Consider the following 23,767-nt stretch of genomic DNA (forward strand, 5'->3'; position numbering starts at 1 on the left):
GTGTCCCCAGGACCAGGACTGAGAACCAGTCCCTTAATGGACCTGGTTATCAGGTGCATTGTTTTGAATGTGATTTCTCACCTGTGAATCCAGGTGCTGATGAGAGACTCATTGTCCCCAGGACCAGGTTTGACAACCACTGCATTAAGGTGAGACTAACAAACCATTTGTATGCCGCCGGTCCCAGTGCACATTCATTTTCTACCTCACGTTGGCCCTTTTTCCTGTTTGCTAACCGTGTCTTTAAATAAAATATGCCAAGTGAAATTTGTATACATGGCAGCCTAGCGAAGGTGAGCCCTGTCTCACTCTCAGCCCCAGTCTTTCTGTACAACCTGCACCTCTGTAGCCTTTCAACTGGGAGGAAATGTGCTCAATAATTCACAAGTCGCTGCTAGCAGACCTGAAAATAAAAGATGGCATGACTTTGCTGATGTTCCCTGTTCAACCCCCGGGTGAACCCAACCTCTCCATTCCTCTCTGTAACCCACAGGCTCAGCATGGAAGCAGACAGTCCTACGCCTCTAGCAACGAGGAAGAAAAAGTGGTACACCAAGATTATAACTCCTATGTCCCTATCAGAAAGACTTTTGCCTTTCCAATGGTGAGAGGAGATATTGAAGGTGCTCTATAAATGCAGGAAGTACCCAACATGTGCCGCTACTGGAGATGATTATTAGAAGCTGTATGAATACAGTGGTATAGCTCAAGCATGAATCCCATTCTGAGGTTAAAATGCAATTAAAGTACAGATTATACATTCAGCCCTTATCTCTCCTTCATTCTCTCTCCTTCTCTCCTGCATATTAACACCTTATCACTAGACATCTTATCTTTGTGCTTAATATTTCCCTGCTTTTTAACTTACTTTGATTTAATTTTCAGTGTTTTTTCATTTTGTTCTGCGACCTGACTGGATTAATTTGTCTTATCTTTGGAGGAGACGTGCAACAAGCTTAAAGTCTCTGTCTGAAGAGGACTAGACCAAATCACGTTTCACCTCTCCTGCTCCTAGACATTATCTAGCAGACCATTAGTATAATGCAGTTGGGTCTCCCGAGTGGCGCAGTGCATCGCAGTCTAAGGCAGTGCATCGCAGTGCTGCGGCGCCACTACAGCCTGGGGTTCGATCCAGCCGTGACTTGGAGCCCCACAGGGGGGCACACAATTGTCCCAGTGCTGTGCGGGTTAGGGGAGGGTTTGGCCAGGGGGCTTTCTTTGGCTCATCGCGCTCTAGCGACTCCTTGTGGCAGGCCGGAAAACAGCAAGCTGACTTCAGTCATCAGTCGAATGGTTTTCCTTTGACACATTGGTGCGGCTGGCTTCCAGGTTAACCAAGCAGTGTGTTAAGAAGCAGCGTGGCTTGGAGTGTCATGTTTCGGAGGATGCACATCTCGACCTTCGCCTCTCCCGAGCCCCTTGAGGAGTTGTAGCGATAAGACAAGATCGTAACTATCAACTACCCAAAATTGGGTACAATTACAACAATAAAAAATATAGAAACATTACTGGTCAAAAGTTTTAGAACACCTACTCACCTACTCATACTCATCAGGGTTTTTATTTTGACTATTTTCTACATTGTAGAATAGTAGTGAAGACATCAAAACTATGACATAATACATAATGAATCATGTAGTAACCAAAAAAAGTATTAAAAAAATCTAAATATATTTTATATTTGAGATTCTTCAAATAGTCACGCTTGCCTTGATGACAGCTTTGCACACTCTTGGCATTCTCTCAACCAGCTTCATAAGGTAATCATCTGGACTGTATTTCAATTAACAGGTGTTTCTTCTTAAAAAAGTTAATTGTGGAATTTCTTTCCTTCTTAATGCGTTTGAGACAAGCAGTTGCGTCGTGACAAGGTGGGGGGGGGTATACAGAAGATAGCCCTATTTGGTAAAAGACCAAGTCCATATTATGGACAGAACAGCTCAAATAAGCAAAGAGAAACGACAGTCCATTGTTACCTTAAGACATGAAGGTCAGTCAATACGGAAAATTTAAAGAACTTTGAAAGTTTCTTCAATTGCAGTCACAAAAACCATCAAGCTCTATGATGAAACTGGCTCTCATGAGGAACGTCACAGGATTGGAAGACCCAGAGTTACCTCTGCTGCAGAGGATACGTTCATTAGAATTACCAACCTCAGAAATTGCAGTCCAAATAAATCCTTCACAGAGTTCAAGTAACATCTCAAGAGACATCTCAACATCAAATGTTCAGAGGAGAGTGTGTGAATCAGGCCTTCATGGTTGAATTTCTGCAAAGAAACCACCACTATAGGACACCAATAATAAGAAGAGACTTGCATGGGCCAAGAAACACGAGCAATGGACATTAGACCGGTGGAAATTTGTCCTTCGGTCTGGAGCCCAAATTTGAGGGTGAATTTGTGGGTGAACGGATGATCCCCGCATGTGTATTTCCCTTCGTAAATCATGGAGGAGGACGGATGATCTCCGCATGTGTATTTCCGAGGTGTTATGGTGTGGGGGTGCTTTGCTTGTGACACGGTCTGTGATTTATTTAGAATTCAAGGCCCACTTAACCAGCATGGCTAAGTGTTCTGCAGCGATACGCCATCCCATCTGGTTTGGGCTTAGTGGGACTATCATTTGTTTTTCAACAGGACAATGACCCAACACACCTCCAGGCTGTGTAAGGGCTATTTGAACAAGAAGGAGGGGGATGGAGTGCTGCATCAGATGACCTGGCCTCCACAATCACCCGATCTCAACCAAATTGAAATGGTTTGGGTCGAGTTGGACAATAGAGTGAAGGAAAAGCAGCCAACAAGTGCTCAGCACATGTGGTAACTCCTTCAAGACTGCTGGAAAAGCATTCTAGGTGAAGCTGGTTGAGAGAATGCCAAGAGTGTGCAAAGCTGCTCCCACGCCCCTGCCAGGTTCTTGGGGAGTTTACCCTCAGCCGGCTTGCCCAGCACCCATGTCTCGGCCTGCTCGCCCAGGTGGGACGCCGTGTGGTGCCCCTGGGGGGGGGGGTACTGTCACGCCTGCTCCCGCTCTTCCCCCCTGGCACTCGAGGGCGCCAGGCTGCCCTGCATTACACACTCCTGCCACCATCATTTACGCACACCAGCCTTCCCTCGTCATGCGCTTCAGCGATATTGGACTCACCTAGACTCACTCAATCACCAGTTTATTACCTCCCCTATATATGTCAGTTCCCCAGCTCTGTTCCCCGCTGCTGCATTGTTTGTCATATGTCCGTGTTACCCGTGTCCTGACGCTGTTCCTGTCTTGTTCTATGTCTGTTCCCGAATAAATGTCTGACTCCCGTACCTGTTTCTCCTGTCCGACGTTGGCCCTTACATTAGTAGTGTTTTTTTGCAGCAAATCGAGCATGAAGGCCTGATTCAAGTAGTCTCCTCTGAACAGTTGATGTTGAGACGTGTCTGTTACTTGAACTCTGTGCAGAATTTATTTGGGCTGGAATCTGAGGTGCTGTTAAATCTAATGAACTTATCCTCTGCAGCAGAGGTAACTCTGGGTCTTCCTTTCCTCTGGCGATCCTCATGAAAGCCAGTTTCATCACAGCTCTTGATGGTTTTTGCAAATGTCCTTGAAATTGTCTGCGTTGACTGACCTTCATGTCTTAAAGTAATGATGGAATGTTGTTTGTCTTTGCTTATTTGAGCTTTTCTTGCCATAATATGGACTTGGTCTTTTACCAAATAGGGCTATCTTCTGTATACCACCTCTACCTTGTCACAACACAACTCATTGGCTCAAACGCATTAAGAAGGAAATAAATTCCACAAATTAACTTTTAACAAGGCACACCTGTTAATTGAAATGCATTCCAGGTGACTACCTCATGTAGTCGAGTGTGCAAAGCTGTCATTAAGGCAAAGGGTGGCTACTTTGAAGAATCTGAAATATAATACTATATGATCCCGTATGTGTTATTCATAGTTTTGATGTCTTCACTATTATTCTACAATGTAGAAAATTGTCAAAATAAACAAAAACCCTTGAATGAGTTGTTGTTATAAAACTTTTGACCGATAGTGTATATACAGTATATAATACAGTTGTCACAAAGGTGACAGTGGCTATAAAATACCATCCTAAAATAAACCTTCAGAGAATCCTGGCTCTATTGAGAAAGCGTGTCTTCTTCTGATAGACCGCTTAAGAACATATTCTCTTCCAGGCCGCAGTGGTTCTTAATAGCATAACAGTCACATGCTTAGGCCACAGTAAAACTCAGAAGGAGGTATATGTCAATAACCCAAAATATCTCCTGTGCCCATAAAGGCTGCAGCTGCGGTGTAAAACTTCCCTAGTGGAAACTTGAGAAACTACATACACATTCATCCAAGAGGCAAAACAGATATTTATTTTTAACCACATTCACAAAGACCTGCCTTCTCAGGGGGCAGCACATTTCAGTCACAGGGTGCACTTTTAAACATACTTAAAATCACAGTGTCGGCTGAACCACTTGAATCATTTACAACTCTCCCTCCCTCTGATGGGTATCAAGGGGATGCTTGTGAAAGCAAGTCAGACATGGTTTGCATGACTGTGTCATGAATTAAAAGGAATTAAAATGTGTTTTTGCCACGCTTTTTAACAACCAATAAGTGGTGTGTATAAATTGCACAGACATTTTATCATTGGTTGAAACCGTTTTTTTGCTTATTTATTTTATTTGTATTTCTTTCAAGAGATGCATGTAACGAGTAACTGAACCACAATGTTTCAGATCAATGGCTTTGAACAGAGAGCCACACAAATCCATGCTTTACATTAGCTTTATGTTGAGCGGCTTGTGAGATATAGACAATGTAATTTCTTTAATCTGAGCTAATTCTTCCACTGAAAGTGTTTTTGTGTTGAAGAAGCATGTGGCTAATGTGATGACTCATATTAAATAATGTAAATGAGAAAAAAAGATACAGTCAAATTGAGTTTACTTTAACCAATAATTGCCTTAGCTATCTGTGCTTTGGTGCAGTATCCTCCATAATAGCACATTTGGTCAATAATGAAGGCTAGTTTTAATTTGATGGGCATTCAGACAGCCTCAAAGAGCAGCAGAGCTGCGATAAAATAGTTTTTGTCATTCTGGCAATTGTTATTACATGTAGCACTAGCATTTGCATTATGAAACTTTAGCAAACAGGACACCGTCAGCCCCCATAAAAATATTTTGAAACTTTTCAAAACTCTTGTTTACATCCTTACTTTTTGGATGGGAGTGGGGGAAGGGGTAAGGAATTAATGATGAGGAAGAAGAGAGGAAATAATTAGTTCATCACAAGAAGACATTTACACAGGAGTTGTTCCTCGCCGCGGGACCGGGTCCATGCTTGGCGCTAATTGTAAAAAAAAAATAGATCTAAGACTCCACTTTAAAATAATGCCTGAAAACTCATCGGGAAATAAGATGGGAAAAGACAGCACAGGCCAGACACAGCCAAGTCTTTGTTCAACCCAGTCGAAAGAACCTCTTCTCTTTCTGTGAGATGTGTCCTCTAGTTAGACTTACATTTTCTGTCTCTGTGACACACTGTAGAATGTTAAAGTGTAAGGGCACAATTGACATTCACACAGAGAGAGAATGAGAGAATGAGAGAGAGAGAAAGAGACTGATATCCCCATTGCTCTGAATGTGTGGTTCCATATCTCATTTCAATTTGGGCTTGTTTTATATTAGTACAGAGACAGGGGAGGGGGAGAATGAGAGAACGAGAGAGTGTGAGAGAGAGAGAGAGAGAGGGGGGAATAAATGCAGAGAGAAGGAGATGAGAAGGAGAGAGAGAGATAAAGAGATAGGGAGAGAGGGATTTACGCAACAAGTGTTAATTATACAGGTGAGATGAGTCAACTTTGCAGCGTCATTACTGTGTTAATTAGGCCAGTCCATTTTGCCAGAGAGCCCCAGGCTTGCATTTGTCACCATGATGAGGAGACATCATTGTTTATTTCACTTTTGTATATTATCTACTTCACTTGCTTTGGCAATGTTAACATATGTTTCCCATGCCAATAAAGTTGGATATGCATCAACAGCAACCTTGGGAAAATCCTCTGCCTTATCGTTGACATCAGACTCTTACATTTCCTCAGTGAAAACACTGTACTGAGCTTAATTTTACCAAATTCCCGTGCGAAAGACCACATATTCACCCTGCACACTCTAATTGACAAACAAACAAACCAAAACAAAGGCAAAGTCTTCTCATGCTTTGTTGATTTCAAAAAAGCTATTGACTCAATTTGGCGTGAGGGTCTGCTATACAAATTGATGGAAAGCGGTGTTGGGGGAAAAACATACAACATTATAAAATCCATGTACACAAACAACAAGTGTGCGGTTAAATTTGGCAAGAAACACACATTTCTTTCCACAGGGCTGTGGGGTGAGACAGGGATGCAGTTTAAGCCCCACACTCTTCAACATATATATCAACGAATTGGCGAGTCACTAGAACAGTCTGCAGCACCAGGACTCACCCTACTAGAATCTTAGATAAAATGTCTACTGTTTGCTGAAGATCTTGTGCTTCTGTCCCCAACCAAGGAGGGCCTACAGCAGCACCTAGATCTTCTACACAGATTCTGTCAGACCTGGGCCCTGACAGTAAATCTCAGTAAGACAAAAATTGCCAGGACCACAAATACAAATTCCATCTAGACACCGTTGCCCGAGAGCACACAAAAAACTATACCTACCTCAGCCTTAACATTAGCGCCACAGGTAACTTCCACAAAGCTGTGAACGATCTGAGCAAAAAGGCAAGAAGGGCCTTATACGCCATCAAAAGGAACATCAAATTCGACATCTGGCAATTAGGATCTGGCAAACAATACTTGAATCAAATAAGGCCGATACCTGCTAATTATCAAAATCCTAGTTAAATTCTACAACCACCTAAAAGGAAGCGATTCCCAAACCTTTTATAACAAAGCCATCAACTACAGAGAAATGAACCTGGAGAAGAGTCCCATAAGCAAGCTGGTCCTGGGGCTTTGTTCTTCACAAACACAAACAGACCCCACAGAGCCCCAGCACAGCAACACAATTAGACCCAACCAAATCATGAGAAAACATAAAGATAATTACTTCACACATTGGAAAGAATTAACAAAAAGTAAAGCAAACTAGAATGCTATTTGGCAGAATACCTGACCACTGTGACTGATCCAGGCAGACCTGGCTCTCAAAAGAAGATAGGCTATGTGCACACTGCCCAGAAAATGAGGTGGAAACTTAGCTGCACTTCCTAACCTCCTGGCAAATGTATGACCATATTAGAGACACATATTTCTCTCAGATGCTGCTGTGTAAAGGCAGTGTGCTCAGGCATACACATCATCTGTGTACCACAAAGAGGTCTGTGTACCACAAAGAATTCGAAAACAAATCCAATTTTGATAAACTCCCATATCTATTGGGTGAAATACCAGTGTCCCATCACAGAAGCAAGATTTGTGACCTGTTGCCGACCTATAGCCATAATATGACATTTGAAATGTCTCTGTTCCTTTGGAACTTTTGTAAGTGTAATGTTTACTGTTCATTTTTTATTGTTTATTTCACTTTTGTTTTATATCTATTTGACCTGCTTTGGCAATGTAAACATATATTTCCCATGGGGAGAGAGAGAGAGGAGAGAGAGAGAGAGAGAGAGAGAGAGAGAAATCTGAGCTCTCAGCTCATCTGGGGCCTGTCTCTTGTTCCTGACAGTCAGGCTGCAGCAGCTCCATCTGGTCTGTTAGCACCGGGTGCTCAGGGGTTCTTCACCTGATAACAACCCTTCAGCACAGGCTGAGAGCTGCTGCCCATGGCTCAGTGTTAAGACAGAGTCCCTAACCATCTCACTGGGGATGTCAACACTGCCAGGTAGATACATGGGGAAAATCTTTGGTTGTTTAGTACATGACCTCACATGTGAATCCTTAAAGAAATGGGTGGGGCTAAGGGGTGTGAACAATGTTGAATGGGTGTAGACAAAGAAGAGCTCTCCATTAGGCTTACCAAAAGTGAGGTTAAGCAACATTCAAAGCAGATTTACTTTCCCATTGGTCCTCAACTGTAGTGTATGATATACCATATTCTATAGTCTCTACGTTTATCCAATTTAAAAAACACGATTTCATCGAGTCGGTCGGTCACATATATCTAAACCACTACCTTAAAGACAGAGGAGGAGGGACGAGTATCTGCAAGACACTAAAATATCTACCCACTCTGCAGAGTGAAGTACAGACAACATGCATTTGACAGAGCTGTCCTTGCATGATGTGTATGCCTGAGCACACTGCCTTTACACAGCAGCACGACAGCATCAGTCACATGGTCCTAGAGGACGGCAGCAGGCCACAACATCTCTTGGACACTGTGCACTGTTACTTTCCATTGCTTTACTGAACCATGCTCGTCATACATTGGCCTATGTGGGAGTACAATGACACTAATGATGATGGCTTGGTCACGCAATGAACCTCCTCTGTCTTCTTTGCTTATGCCAGTTGAATCTGTCAACTAAAAATGTGACATAGGAGACTCCCTATGTCCCGTGTCCCTGTCAAACTATGTTTATGGTTAGGGATGTGGTTGTGCTCGGTTTTGGGCTTTATTGCCATCCTATTCCTTGATAACAGCCCTATAAACAGGTACAGGACAGATGGGAGCACACAACGCCAGAAGCCCAACACAACTTGTCTGGATGTGACAACCATGCATCCTCTCCATTATTCCCCTCCACAGTCCAACGGTGGTGATAGAGGACATTGACAGTGCAGGAATCTCCTGTTAAGCTGATGCTGTGTTCATTAAGGTGACTCTAAAAAGTACAGCAAATATCTGGTAGTGATAATGCAATCAGACAAGCTGTGTCCACTGATGGTACTTCCCAGATTTGACAGCTGCCATGTCAGCACAACGTCAGGTTTATGCCAATGGAGAGGCCAGGTGTGGGGAGGGTTAGGGGAAGGTGATATGGGAGGTGATTGGTTGGTAGATTAAGCCAATTAAGCCATTGCCTGTGCGCCCAGGAGTTTCTCCCGGTCTTTCTGTACTGGCTGACGAAGGCCAAGTTTGACACGTTGGTCCACCAGAATCTTCACGCATTTGAGCAGAAGTGTCTGGGAACGAGATTACTATGAGATCAACCAACACACAATTAATGATGTGTTGTGTTTGACTCACGGAACAATACTTAGATCTGACAAGAGCTAGTTAGTAGATGGATGTAGGCTAGTTTTGAACTAATTACCCACACATATCCCCACTCTTCCTGTCTCTCTACCCCATATGTGTTTTCTAACATGGCTCCAACAGCAAGTTGCCTAATAACCTGGCGGTACTGACTTTGTCGCCTATGTTTTAAGTGTTGTTCAAACTGACAATATCCGACAGGGAGTGTCAAGGATAATTAAGCTATAGAGGTCACTTCTTACAGCATTCCAGTGCATTCAAAAGCACATGCACCACAACATTCCCAAACTCCCACAATCTTGGTGAAAGAAAGACAAATTATTCAAATCTATCAATTTAGAATCAAACCACGCATTGCACTAAATTCAATGTCAAGGGTTGGAACACAAAAGCACACAGATAAACAACGTAGCCAATGCAATAACGCAAAGCTCAATAAATATGCACCAGTAGCTAGATGATTTAATGTTAAAAATAGCATGCATAATTATGTGATCATTCTGGATATGCTGCAATCATATCCCCTCTGTGCTCTGCTGAGCATGTTTTGCTCTAGGCATTGCATCAGTGGTTTGCTTGATTGTGTTGGCGGCAGGTATTTTACCGGTTAAGAGCATTGGGCCAGTAACTGAAAGGCCGTTGGTTTGAATCCCAGAGCCGACTTGGTGAAAAATCTATCGACATGCCCTTGAGCAAGGAACTTTCAACCCTAATTTTCTTTCTGGATAAGAGCGACTGAAATGTGTATGTAATAGTATTATGAAGCCCTACGGCTTTAATTAAAATATTTTCAATAGAATCTATGTTCTAGGCCTCCCGAGTCGTGCAGCGGTCTAAGGTACTGCATCGCAGTGGTTGGGGCGTCACTACTGACTCTGGTTCGATCCCAGGCTGTGTCACAACCGGCCGTGACTGGGAGTCCCATAGGGCGGCGCACAATTGGCCCAGCATCGTCCGTGTTAGGAGAGGGTTTGGCCGGGGGGGCTTTTCTTGGCTCATCGCGCTCTAGTGACTCCTTGTGGCGCATTGGTGCGGCTAGCTTCCGGGTTAAGCGGGCATGTGTTAAGAAGCACGGTTTGGCGGGTCATGTTTCGGAGGATGCATGACTTGACCTTCGCCTCTCTCGAGCCCATTGGGGAGTTGTAATGATGAGACAAGATCGTAATTGGATCGCAATTGGATATCATGAAAAAGGGGTTAAAAAAGATCTATGCTGTTTTAAGGCTGTTACCAGCCCTTAGAAGCATGATACGTCTAATGTAAAGCAGAATTCTTTCACTTATTGGTTGTAAACATATTGCTCTGACATGGATGAAGGGATCAGTTTGTGAGTGGCGCCAGCAGGTATAAGTGTGGTCAACAGTCAAGCAGCCATTCATGGGGTGCTGAAAAATTATGTTTTTGTATTGTTTGTATATCGTTGTATTTTACATTTGTGTGACTGTCCTTGTCAATCAGTGTACCAGTGTTTTGTTACTTGGCATATTTTGTGTTTTGTGTGGACTCCAGGAAGTGTGGCTGCTGCTTCTGCAAAGCTAATGGTTATAATAATAATAATATAGTCTCTAGTAGCCTATTTACTTGCAGTTTCATTAACTTCATGGATGGACTGCAGCACTGCAGTCATTAAAGAGGCGACAAATTCTGACTGACTGAGCACCTGCAACATCAGGATGTCTGAAATAACAGTCCTATTTAAACTAGCCATGTGTTAGTCAAAGTGAAAGTAGTTTATTTCATGTTTTGCATTCAATGTCAGATGTCAATTTTTATGTTGCATTTCAAATGAAATTACATTTACATTATAGTCATTTAGCAGACGCTCTTATCCAGAGCGACTTACAGTAGTGAATGCATACATTTTATACATTTTTTTCTCCGTACTGGTCCCCCGTGGGAATCGAACCCACAACCTTGGCGTTGCAAACACCATGCTCTACCAACTGAGCCACACGGGACCGTGAAATCAACTTTTATTTGTCACATGTGCCGAGGACGCCAAGGAACTTGAAGCTCTCAACCTGCTCCACTACAGCCTCGTCGATGAGAATGGGGGCGTGCTCGGTCCTCCTTTTCCTGTAGTCCACAATCATCTCCTTTGTCTTGATCACGTTGAGGGAGAGGTTGTTGTCCTTGCACCACACGGTCAGGTCTCTGGACACCTCCCTATAGGCAGCCTCATCGTTGTCAGTGATCAGGCCTACCACTGTTGTGTCATCAGCAAAGGTAATGATGGTGTTGGAGTTGTGCCTGAACGTGCAGTCATGAGTGAACAGGGAGTACAGAAGGGGACTGAGCACGCAACCCTGAGGGGCCCCCGTGTTGAGGATCAGCGTGGCGGATGTGTTGTTACCTACCCTTACCACCTGGGGGCGGCCCATCAGGAAGTCTAGGATCCAGTTGCAGAGGGAAATGTTTAGTCCCAGGGTCCTTAGCTTAGTGATGAGCTTTGAGGGCACTATTGTGTTGAACGCTGAGCTGTAGTCAATGAATAGCATTCTCACATAGGTGTTCCTTTTGTCCAGGTGGGAAAGGGCAGTATGGAGTGCAATAGAGATTGCATCATCTGTGGATCTGTTGGTGTGGTATGTAAATTGGAGTGGGTCTAGGGTTTCTGGGATAATGGTGTTGATGTGAGCCATGACCAGCCTTTCAAAGCATTTCATGGCTACAGACGTGAGTGCTACGGGTCGGTAGTCATTTAGGCAGGTTACCTTACTGTTCTTGGGCACAGGGACTATGGTGGTCTGCTTGAAACATGTTGGTATTACAGAATCAGACAGGGAGCGAATGAAAATGTCAGTGAAGAAACTTGCCAGTCCGACAAGTGTCGGAGCCGGTGTACTACGATTCCATCTTAGTCCTCTATTGATGCTTTGCCTGTTTGGTGGTTCACCGGAGGGCATAGCAGGATTTCTTATAACCTTCCGGGTTAGAGTCCCGCTCCTTGAATGCGGCAGCTCTACCCTTTAGCTCAGTGTGAATGTTGCCTGTAATCCATGGCTTCTGGTTGGGGTATGTATGTACAGTCACTGTGGGGACGACGTCCTCGATGCACTTATTGATAAAGCCAATGACTGATGTGGGGTAATCCTCAATCCCATCAGAAGAATCCCGGAAAATATTAGTCTGTACTAGCAAAATAGTCCTGTAGTTTAGCATCTGCTTCATCTGACCACTTTTTTATAGACCGAGTCACTGGTGCTTCATGATTTAATTTTTGCTTGTAAGCAGGAATCAGGAGGATTTAGTGTACAGCATCTTCGGCTGCCATGTATTGGATCAATCGTGAAAACAAATGTAAACTACATAGCATCCCAATTATACAATTTTTTTGTTGTTGACATTATTCCATTAAAAGGAGTAGTAGTAGTAGCAGTAGTAGTAGCATTGGTAGTAGTAGTTGTCGTAGTAGTGCTAGTAGTAGTAGTAGTAGTAGTAGTTCCAGTAGTAGCAGTAGTAACAGTAGCGGTAGCAGTAATAGTAGTAGTAGTAGTGTAGTAGTAGTAACAGTAGTAGTAGTAGTAGTAGTAGTAGTAGTAGTAGTAGTAGTAGTAGTAGTAGTAGTAGTAGTAGTAGTTTTTGTTGTTGTAGTAGTTGTTGTAGTTGTTGTTGTTGTTGTAGTAGTTGTTGTTGTTGTAGTAGTTGCAGTGGCAGTAGTAGTAGTAGTAGTAGTAGTAGCAGCAGTGGCAGTAGTAGTAGTAGTAATAGCAGTTGTACTAGAAGTAGTAGTAGCAGTGGTAGTAGTAGTAGTAGTAGTAGTAGTAGTAGTAGTAGCAGCACAGTAGTAGTAGTAGTAGTGGTGGTATCAGTAGTAGTAAACATAGTAGTAGTAGTAGCAGCAGTAGTAGCAGAAGTAGTAGTAGTAATAATAGTAGTAGAAGTAGTAGAAGGAGTAGTAGTAATAATAGTAGTAGAAGTAGTAGAAGGAGTAGTAGTAAAAGTAGTAGCAGTGGCAATAGTATCAGAAGTAGCAGCAATATCAGTAGTAGTATCAGAAGTAGCAGCACTATCAGTAGTAGTATCAGAAGTAGCAGCACTATCAGTAGTAGTAGCAGTAGCAGTAGTGGATCATTGGTCTAGGGAGGATAGCTCAGAGCGTATCTGGAACAATACTCTTTTTCCAAAAGGGATTAAGAAATCTAAAGAAAACAATATGTTCTATTGTGGTTTTGTTACAATAAAAAACTATAGAATATACATGTATCCCTTCAGAGTTCATTTGTCAGGTTGTGAAATTTCTGCTAGTGGCAGCGGACCAATCAAACTAACCAAGGCGCTTTTTCTTTCCCCAGATTTAAGGCCTCCACATTTTGGCTGTTTCTCTCGCTCCCCATTCTCTCCCTTTCTCTGTGGATTTCTTGCTACTCGCAGGGCCTTTGAAACAACCTTCCGCCTAATGATCCAACATGACCTTAGCCGTCTTAAATTGAATAACAAATGACCAGATCTTATGGAAGGCTCCGCTTGAGGAGGCTTGCTTTGAATAGGCATAGCGAGTGGACATGTAGGCAGGCAGGAGAAGGTGAGGCTGGGCACCTTCTATGACTCCTAAGGAGAAATGGAGGGTGACTAACTCTCAGAGAGCACCTAAACCATGAATTAATGTCATTTAAAGTGTGAGTGTTGATGTTATCTTTATTGCCATCATTATAATGCAGTAGTGGAGGTAATAATAGTGTAATATTATGTAATAGTGTGAGAGGAAGCATTATTTTGTTAGTCGTGATGAGAAGAAAAACGGCAGGGAAATGTGGATGACCGTTTTTCCTTCTGCAGCAAAGAAAATATACATAGATTTTTGTGAGCAGTCACCCCACACTGATTCAGCAACATACATACTGTAGCTATGGTTTGCATAGATCCAACATAGGCCAAAACATAATGGTCTGAAAACCCTGACTCATACAGTACTTAACCAATTAGCATTTGTCTCGTACCAAGTCGATGACACACCGACACAGCACACAGTTTGCAAAGTCATCGGTGCAGATTTTGTATTGTATGTAGGGCAAACTACAGTAGATGGGGGAATGCCCAGTTCAAGCTGTTGGAGGGGATGAGTTTACATAAGAAGAGGATTGAGAATTGTGTGAGGAGGGGAGGGTGAATGAGAGATGGCCAGCTAGCACTTAAAGGAGGGGAATTGGGGGGATCCAGTTTTATCTGAGCAGCTCAGTGCCTTATTACAGCCCCATAACCGGATTTCCAGGCCAGCTCTTAATGGACGGATGGGGACTTTCGTCCCTGTGCCATCTTTTCACACACATCTCTTAGTGCCGTAAGCTGACTGGGCACAACACATATGCACCATTCAGGGACACAAACAGAACCTGATGCTGGGAGAAAGCATTGCATTTTGGATAATGAGAGTAACAAAAGGGGACCAGAGGGCTGAGAGCTTCAAGTAGGCTTGGCATAAACATCACTGATGAAGTTCGCCATGGGTTGTGTCCAATCCCCTCCAAAAGACAGACCCAGTCCTGATGCACACACTCAAGGGCAACAGTGACTTCTTGTGACGCACTTCTGAGATTTTCCCTTATTAAAATTGGACAGTGCTGCTCCAATAGAGGGGGATGTTCCCTTATTATGCCCAATGCCAGATGTGTAGCCCTCAGCTTCGATGTTTGTTTTCATACAGTAGCATTTCATTTTGGCCCAAAACAACTCAAAGTGAAAGCAGCAGCTGGGTGGAACCGATTCAAATCACATGTCCAGTCCCAGCCTGTTTGCCCACAAATGCTAACCTTTTCCCCTCAGATGCACACTCAGTGACCCAGTCATACAGTGAGGGAAAAAAGTATTTGATCCCCTGCTGATTTTGTACGTTTGCCAACTGACAAAGAAATGATCAGTCTATAATTTTAATGGTAGGTTTATTTGAACTGTGAGAGACAGAATAATAACAAAACAATCTAGAAAAACGCATGTCAAAAATGTTATAAATTGATTTGCATTTTAATGAGGGAAATAAGTATTTGACCCCTCTGCAAAACATGACTTAGTACTTGGCGGCAAAACCCTTGTTGGCAATCACAGAGGTCAGACGTTTCTTGTAGTTGGCCACCAGGTTTGCACACATCTCAGGAGGGATTTTGTCCCACTCCTCTTTGCAGATATTCTCCAAGGCATTAAGGTTTCGAGGCTGACGTTTGGCAACTCGAACCTTCAGCTCCCTCCACAGATTTTCTATGGGATTAAGGTCTGGAGACTGGCTAAGCCACTCCAGGACCTTAATGTGCTTCTTCTTGAGCCACTCCTTTGTTGCCTTGGCCGTGTGTTTTGGGTCATTGTCATGCTGGAATACCCATCCACAATCCATTTTCAATGCCCTGGCTGAGGCAACATGACTACAAAATATCTCAAGTTACCTGTAATCTTTGTCCAAACATTTCAAACAACTTTCCTAACACAACTTTAGGTATTTTTTAACGTAAATAATTGATCAAATTTAATACGGGATAAACTGCTTTCAATACCGGAGGAAAACAAAGTGGAGCGTGCTTTTCAGGTCACGCGTCTCTATCAAACAGTACACTTCCCTCGAGCCTCGTTCTGAACAGGGCTACTTCTTCATTACACAAAGGAAAAACCTCAACCAATTTCTAAAGACTGTTGACATCCAGTGGAAGCGATAGGAACTGCAAGCAACTGCCTTAACATTATGGATTCTCAATGAAAACCATTGAAAAGAGAGTGACCTAAAAAGAAAAATCCTGGATGGTTTGTCCTTGGGGTTTTGCCTGCCAAATAAGTTCTGTTATACTCACAGACATCATTCAAACAGTTTTAGCAGCCTTAGAGTGTTTCCTATCCAAATCTACCAATTATATGCATATTCTAGCTTCTGGGCCTGAGTAGCAGGCAGTATACTTTGGGCACACTTTTCATCCGGATGTGAAAACAGCGCACCCAAGCCATAAGAAGTTAATGTGCTTCTTCTTGAGCCACTCCTTTGTTGCCTTGGCTGTGTGTTTTGGGTCATTGTCATGCTGGAATACCCATCCACGACCCATTTTCAATGCCCTGGCTGAGGGAAGGAGGTTCTCACCCAAGATTTGATGGTACACGGCCCCGTCTATCGTCCCTTTGATGCGATGAAGTTGTCCTGTCCCCTTAGTAGAAAAACACCCTCAGAGCATAATGTTTCCACCTCTATGTTTGACGGTGGGGATGATGTTCTTGGGGTCAAAGGCAGCATTCCTCCTCCTCCAAACACGGGCGAGTTGAGTTGATGCCAAAGAGCTCCATTTTGGTTTCATCTGACCACAACACTTTCACCCAGTTGTCCTCTGAATCATTCAGATGTTCATTGGCAAACTTCAGACGGGCATGTATATGTGCTTTCTTGAGCAGGGGGACCTTGCGGGCGCTGCAGGATTTCAGTCCTTCACGGCGTAGTGTGCTACCAATTGTTTTCTTGGTGACTATGGTCCCAGCTGCCTTGAGATCATTGACAAGATCCTCCCGTGTAGTTCTGGGCTGATTCCTCACCATTCTCATGATCATTGCAACTCCACGAGGTGAGATCTTGCATGGAGCCCCAGGCCGAGGGAGATTGACAGTTCTTTTGTGTTTCTTCCATTTGCGAATAATCGCACCAACTGTTGTCACCTTCTCACCAAGCTGCTTGGAGATGGTCTTGTAGCCCATTCCAGCCTTGTGTAGGTCTACAATGTTGTCCCTGACATCCTTGGAGAGCTCTTTGGTCTTGGGCATGGTGGAGAGTTTGGAATCTGATTGATTGATTGCTTCTGTGGACAGGTGTCTTTTATATAGGTAACAAACTGAGATTAGGAGCACTCCCTTTAAGAGTGTGCTCCTAATCTCAGCTAGTTACCTGTATAAAAGACACCTGGGAGCCAGACATTTTTCTGATTGGGAGGGGGTCAAATACTTATTTCCCTCATTAAAATGCAAATCAATTTATAACATTTTTGACATGCGTTTTTCTGGATTTTTTGGTTGTTATTCTGTCTCTCACTGTTCAAATAAACCTACCATTAAAATTATAGACTGATCATTTCTTTGTCAGTGGGCAAACGTACAAAATCAGCAGGGGATCAAATACTTTTTTCCCTCACTGTAGTAACACAGCTTTGGGCCAACTCCCTTAGAATACATGACTGGACAGAGGTTGGACCAAGTTGTTATTCAAGTCACAAGCACGTCTCAAGTCACAAGGTCCAAGTCTCAAGTCAAGTGCCAAGTAGAACGGGTCAAGTCTCGAGTCAAGTCCAAGTTGTGCATTCCAAGAGCAAGTCAAGTAGCGTTAGGTCACAAGTCTCAAGTCAAGTAAAAAAAAAAAAATCTATATATGCAATTACTTGTTCAACTACAAATCGAGACCTTGGGACTATAAGGTTCTATCTGAGATTTTTGTCAAAAATGATTTAGTCACATATAATAGATATTTAGAGGGTTCTTAATGTGTCTGTAAAGTTATAATTTTGAAAAAGTTACTCTTAAGTGAAAAAAAATTACAATTCAAAAGTTATATCTGTGTAAACCCATTTCAACTTGGTGCTAAAAGATTTGATCTGCAATCCAATCACAAGCCTGAATAAATACAGATGAACCAGTCAGAACACGTCTTTGCCATCTCCCCCTAAATATGGTCAAGGCTAGTCTAGCCAGCAATAATGGTTTGCAGTGCAAATAACAACAGCACTGTTAGTAATCTTAAAGTAAATGATGTCACATCGTTGTTCAGTGATGACAGTAATTTGTTTAATGATCATAATACATTTCTGTATTTGATGATGTGTTCTGACTCTATCTTGATAAAATAGTGTTATTCTGTCATTTATGTATTCAAATAGCTACAGTCATCTTAAAAACTGAACATGTCTAATTCAGAAGTGTCAGACAGAACCTTATGGTTGAACCCAGATTGACATTTCAGAGCCATAAGGTTCTATCTGCTATTGCACCCCCATAAAAAAAAATGTCTCAGGATTTTGATACTCAGCACTTTAGGTACCATTAAAGTGAGGACCTTAATGGGTTATCAAAAAATTATTCACTACAAAACAGTTCTGAGATGTGAAAACTGATGCTCAATATCTCAGAACTATGCTTAGTGCAGATAGAACCCTAGTGTACCAAGGTCACAATATATTTGTCTATTTATTGACGCTACCAGACAACCCTTTTCCATATTTTGTCTACAACATATTTTGTTTTGTAATCATTTATTTTAACAACAAATGCAAACTTCATAACTCAATTATCAATTTCAAATGATTTTTACATATCTTAGTCTAGATTGAATCTATCCCATCGATCAACAATCAAGATTATTTACTATGAAAGTTACTTCCAATGACATAATTTGGACCACCTAACCTTTACTTTCTTACTTCTGCAATCAAATGGCTTTTCAATTCATTCCATTCTCATAACCAGTGGGCCTTGAAATAAGTACCAAAACATCTAATCACAGTAGCATCATCCTCATCACCACAAATTAAGTGCATTAAGTCTTGAGTTCTGGAACAAAGTCTTAAGTGAATTCTCTACCCCCCCCCCCTTCCCCCCTTTGGTGCAGTGAAACTCCAACATGGTTACCATAGCAACCACATTCCCGATGAGGCGTATTGGCAATGTGTCTGCGGGAGGCTTATCTACACCTAGTTCCTCCCCATCTTATCTGAGGAGTGTCTGTTAATATCCTGCTAATACGAGCAGCTGTAGGACACTGTGACAGTGATCCACTGGTCCCCTACTAGTCTTCAGTGGTATCAGCCAGCGTGCACAGCCAGGCACTGATCTCTCTAATGATGATCAGAGGCTTTAACCCACATCCATGTCAGCGTTCAGAAAAGCCAGTCAAAAGCATCACGGATTGATCTGCAGCTTCATAAGCTGCATTTGCAGCTTATGAACAAACTTTCACACACGTAACACATGAATCGCTGGTATTGGCTTTCATAAAAGCATCTTACACACAACTGTGAAATGCATACAGTAATTAGTCGTAGACTCACAACATGCAAACACACATATTCACATGCTGACATTCTCTACAGCAACTGGAATGTACATCTATCGTGCTTCTGCTATATGTTGTATAAACATTACATTACAATACACTAACCAGTTTCAGCAGAATAGTATACCTTATACAGTCTCCCTAACTACATCCCCTGAAAATCCTGCTGTTCTTTGCTGTAATGACAGTGCTATCAACACTTTCTTTGCATTATGTACAAAGATGTCCTCTGGAAATAAAATGACACTCAAAATCCATTCTGTCCCTCATCAAAACAACAGAACAGTGTGTACTTAGTCCTCCACACTAACAAAACCACTATCCTTCATCATTTTGGGAACTTCTTAATTTTTCATTCAGCCTCAAGGTTTTGTTTTGGTTTGAAACTTTTATTCCATCAACCAAAGTAATTGTAAGTAAATTCCAATACCAAAACACAATGCTTGAAACTCAAGACAAAAGTGCACTTGAGAAAGTGAAAAAGTAAAGATGAGAGTCAGATAAAGAGTTAAGTGCATTTAAAAGACTGGTACCAAAACAGTGAGGTCAGGTAACACATTGCTAGTACTGAAGGCCCGAAAAGCTAGGCCCTGATCTTGAAGGTGGTTTTAATCAGCCAGTGTTGTGGTTGTTGCTGTGACAGCCTTCAAAACTGATTTCCCTGGTGGTTGTCAGGTATTGTAAGGTCAGCACTGAGGGATAGTATCAGGATAGTGTACTGGCCACAGGCTCAGGAAAAAAGATGGGACAGACAGGTGTTACATTACTAGTGTCAAACAGGGTTGGGGTAGCCTACATTGTGTTTCAATTCTGTCAATTGAGGAACTGAATTCACCTCTTTGAGAATATCTTCGAATTGGCAGATTGACCCCAGCTGCATACTCACTGTAGTCTTGATACAGAAAACTTCCCCATTAAGATGAACCAATCATATGTTGTATATAAGCTTCTTGGATCCACAACATGAACATATCATAACTTATCCGCAGAGCTCTCAACATAAGCAATATTGGCAGCAGCAACGCTGTGCCAAGGGGACAGTTATAGATGATGCGCCAACAGGGACATTATGTAACCCCGGAAGAGATCATGTTACCGATCATGCTTACGAAAATCCTGTCTGCAGCAGGAGATTACTGTGTGGCCAAGGGCATTACGCAAAAGTATCTATTTACATGCAATTGTCCAAGGAAAGGGCCCCCCTCTCCTTATCTCTGTTTACTAGGTTTAGCTGTCACTACCATGGGGCAGAGAGAAGAGCGGGCAGATCTAGTCCTCTCACGGCTTATTCAAATGAGATGCATTTCCGCATGAGGTACAGTGAACAGATCCACTTGAGCAACAAAGGCCTGTTGAAGGAAGGAAAGCCTCTGGGGTTGGAATATCTAAGGAGATTAATCGGCTTAGTTCATGACATCAGTCGGTTCATAGCGTGACATAGGGCTTCACTGACTGAGTGGTTAGTGTTGACTTTTTATGGGTGACTGCAGTGAATGGTGGTCTGTCTGTCTGTCATGGTGTTACAGTGCTGCTGTGTTTGGCTTGTCATGGTTTCTGGACCAGTGGGCTAAAACAGTTCAAATGGGTTGAAAGATTGGCCAGGACAGGCAGGGTGAGGATAGACAGAGGTAGCTCAATGGCACCAACCAGTGGGATTGATACATTTACGTTTATAATCATGTTGTAGTCATGAAAAACGAACTATATGTATAACTATAGCTAACATAGGCCTACCGTATCAGATTATTAGACTTTGGGAGACAACATTTTGAAAATGGAACTGAATCTAACACAGATGAGGCGTGTGCGGCAGAAGGGGGTGGTGGGGCAGAAGGGGTGCTGGAGGCAGAAAGGGGGAGGGGGGCAGAAGAAGAGCAAGTGGCAGAAGGGGTGCGGGCGGCAGGCCTTCTGATTACCCACAATTGAAGAGTGTGTATTTATCTTTGGCTGCAAGTGATTTGTTAGGAATAACTACTAATTAGCAGATGAATTACTGTTTTTATTCATGAGTAAACAGTATATGTTCTCGGCAGAGGTTTGACATGCCATCCACCATGGCCTGAAAGGGGATTACTCTTGTTTAAAGATGAGCTGACAGTCTGTTTCACTATGGTTTTAGTCATCAATCTAGCAAGAGTGCAATATTTTATTAATGTAGTAGTGTCTCCCCCCCCCCAGAAAGCTGTGGCGTTTGGCTTTCACCAAGAAATGTTTATTTATGTCTGAGAAAAAAAACTACTTTTCAACCCATGTGATCTAGTACACAATAAAATAATAATAAAACATATAATTTTTTTTTGTACATATATAGTTATCCTGTTAGGGCTAGGGGGCAGTATTTGCACGGCTGGATAAAAAAATGTACCCGATTTAATCTGGTTACTAATCCTACCCAGTAACTAGAATATGCATATACTTATTATATATGGATAGAAAACACCCTAAAGTTTCTAAAACTGTTTGAATGGTGTCTGTGAGTATAACAGAACTCATTTGGCAGGCAAAACCCTGAGACATTTTCTGACAGGAAGTGGATACCTGATGTGTTGTATTACCTTTAAACCTATGCCATTGAAAAACACAGGGGCTGAGGAATATTTTGGCACTTCCTATTGCTTCCACTAGATGTCACCAGCCTTTACAAAGTGTTTTGAGTCTTCTGGAGGGAGATCTGACCGAACAAGAGCCATGGAACGATGATGGCCCATTAGACACCTGGCGCGAGTTCATGTTGGGTACCCTCGTTCCAATACGTTATAAAAGAGAATGCATTCGTCCACCTTGAATATTATTCATGTTCTGGTTAAAAAAGGCCCTAATGATTTATGCTATACAACGTTTGACATGTTTGAACGAACGTAAATATATTTTTTCCCCTCGTTCATGAAGTGAAGTCCGGCGGGCTTAGATCATGTGCTAACAAGACGGAGATTTTTGGACATAAATGATGAGCTTTTTTGAACAAAACTACATTCGTTATGGACCTGTGATACCTGGAAGTGACATCTGATGAAGAGAATCAAAGGTAATGGATTATTTACATAGTATTTTCGATTTTAGATCTCCCCAACATGGCGGCTAGTCTGTATCGCAACGCGTATTTTTCTGGGCGCAGTGCTCAGATTATTGCAAAGTGTGATTTCCCAGTAAGGTTATTTTTAAATCTGGCAAGTTGATTGCGTTCAAGAGATGTAAATCTATAATTCTTTAAATGACAATATAATATTTTACCAATGTTTTCTAATTTTAATTATTTAATTTGTGGTGCTGACTTGAATGCCGGTTATTGGAGGGAAACGATTTCCTGAACATCAACGCCACAGTAAAACGCTGTTTTTGGATATAAATATGAACTTGATAGAACTAAAAAATGCATGCATTGTCTAACACAATGTCCTAGGAGTGTCATCTGTTGGAGATTGTAAAAGGTTAGTGCATAATTTTAGCTGATTTTATGGTTTTGGTGACGCCTGTCTTTGAATTGGCACAACATTACACACAACTCTTGTAAATGTACTGTCCTAACATACTCTAAATTTATGCTTTCGCCGTAAAACCTTTTTGAAATCGTAAAACGTGGTTAGATTAAGGAGATGTTTATCTTTCAAAGGGTGTAAAATAGTTGTATGTTTGAAAAATGTGAATTTTGACATTTATTTGGATTCAAATTTGCCGCTCTTGAAATGCACCTGCTGTTGATGGAGTGCACCACGGGTGGGACGCTTGCGTCCCACCTAGCCCATAGAGGTTATCATCTATTTTAGGAACATCTACCCAAAATATTTCAACTTCTTTAATGATTTACCAAACATATCATGACATTAGTGATAATCAAAATCTGTTACATTTGTGAATGACTAAAGGAACACTTGGGGAATTTAACCTGTTGGGTCTAGGGGGCAGCATTTGCACGTCTGGATAAAAAAAATGTACCCGATTTAATCTGGTTACTAATCCTACCCAGTAACTAGAATATGCATATACTTATTATATATGGATAGAAAACACTCTAAAGTTTCCAAAACTGTTTGAATGGTGTCTGTGAGTATAACAGAACTCATTTGGCAGGCAAAACCCTGAGACATTTTCTGACAGGAAGTGGATACCTGATGTGTTGTATTGACTTTAAACCTATGCCATTGAAAAACACAGGGGCTGAGGAATATTTTGGCACTTCCTATTGCTTCCACTAGATGTCACCAGCCTTTACAAAGTGTTTTGAGTCTTCTGGAGGGAGATCTGACCGAACAAGAGCCATGGAACGGTGATGTCCCATTAGACACCTGGCGCGCTAGTTCAGGTTGGGTACCCTCGTTCCAATACGTTATAAAAGAGTATGCATTCGTCCACCTTGAATATTATTCATGTTCTGGTTAAAAAAGGCCCTAATGATTTATGCTATACAACGTTTGACATGTTTGAACGAACGGAAATATATTTTTTCCCCTCGTTCATGACGAGAAGTCCGGCTGGCTTACATCATGTGCTAACGAGACGGAGATTTTTGGACATAAATGATGAGCTTTTTTGAACAAAACTACATTCGTTATGGACCTGTGATACCTGGA

At 42.2% G+C, this 23,767-nt stretch overlaps 1 protein-coding gene and 1 non-coding gene across 3 annotated transcripts in view; both read right to left on the reverse strand.

Annotated features, from left to right (window-relative positions):
* LOC106577125 (pro-neuregulin-3, membrane-bound isoform) overlaps positions 1-23,767 on the reverse strand; it is a 393,710-nt gene that overhangs the window by 95,334 nt on the left and 274,609 nt on the right. The gene's annotated exons all lie outside the window — the stretch shown is intronic.
* On the reverse strand, positions 11,087-11,162 carry trnaa-ugc (transfer RNA alanine (anticodon UGC)). The gene has a single exon. It is a non-coding gene; the product is annotated as a tRNA-Ala (tRNA).

This window comes from Salmo salar, chromosome ssa18, assembly GCF_905237065.1.
Source record: "Salmo salar chromosome ssa18, Ssal_v3.1, whole genome shotgun sequence".
Taxonomy (NCBI): domain Eukaryota; kingdom Metazoa; phylum Chordata; class Actinopteri; order Salmoniformes; family Salmonidae; genus Salmo; species Salmo salar.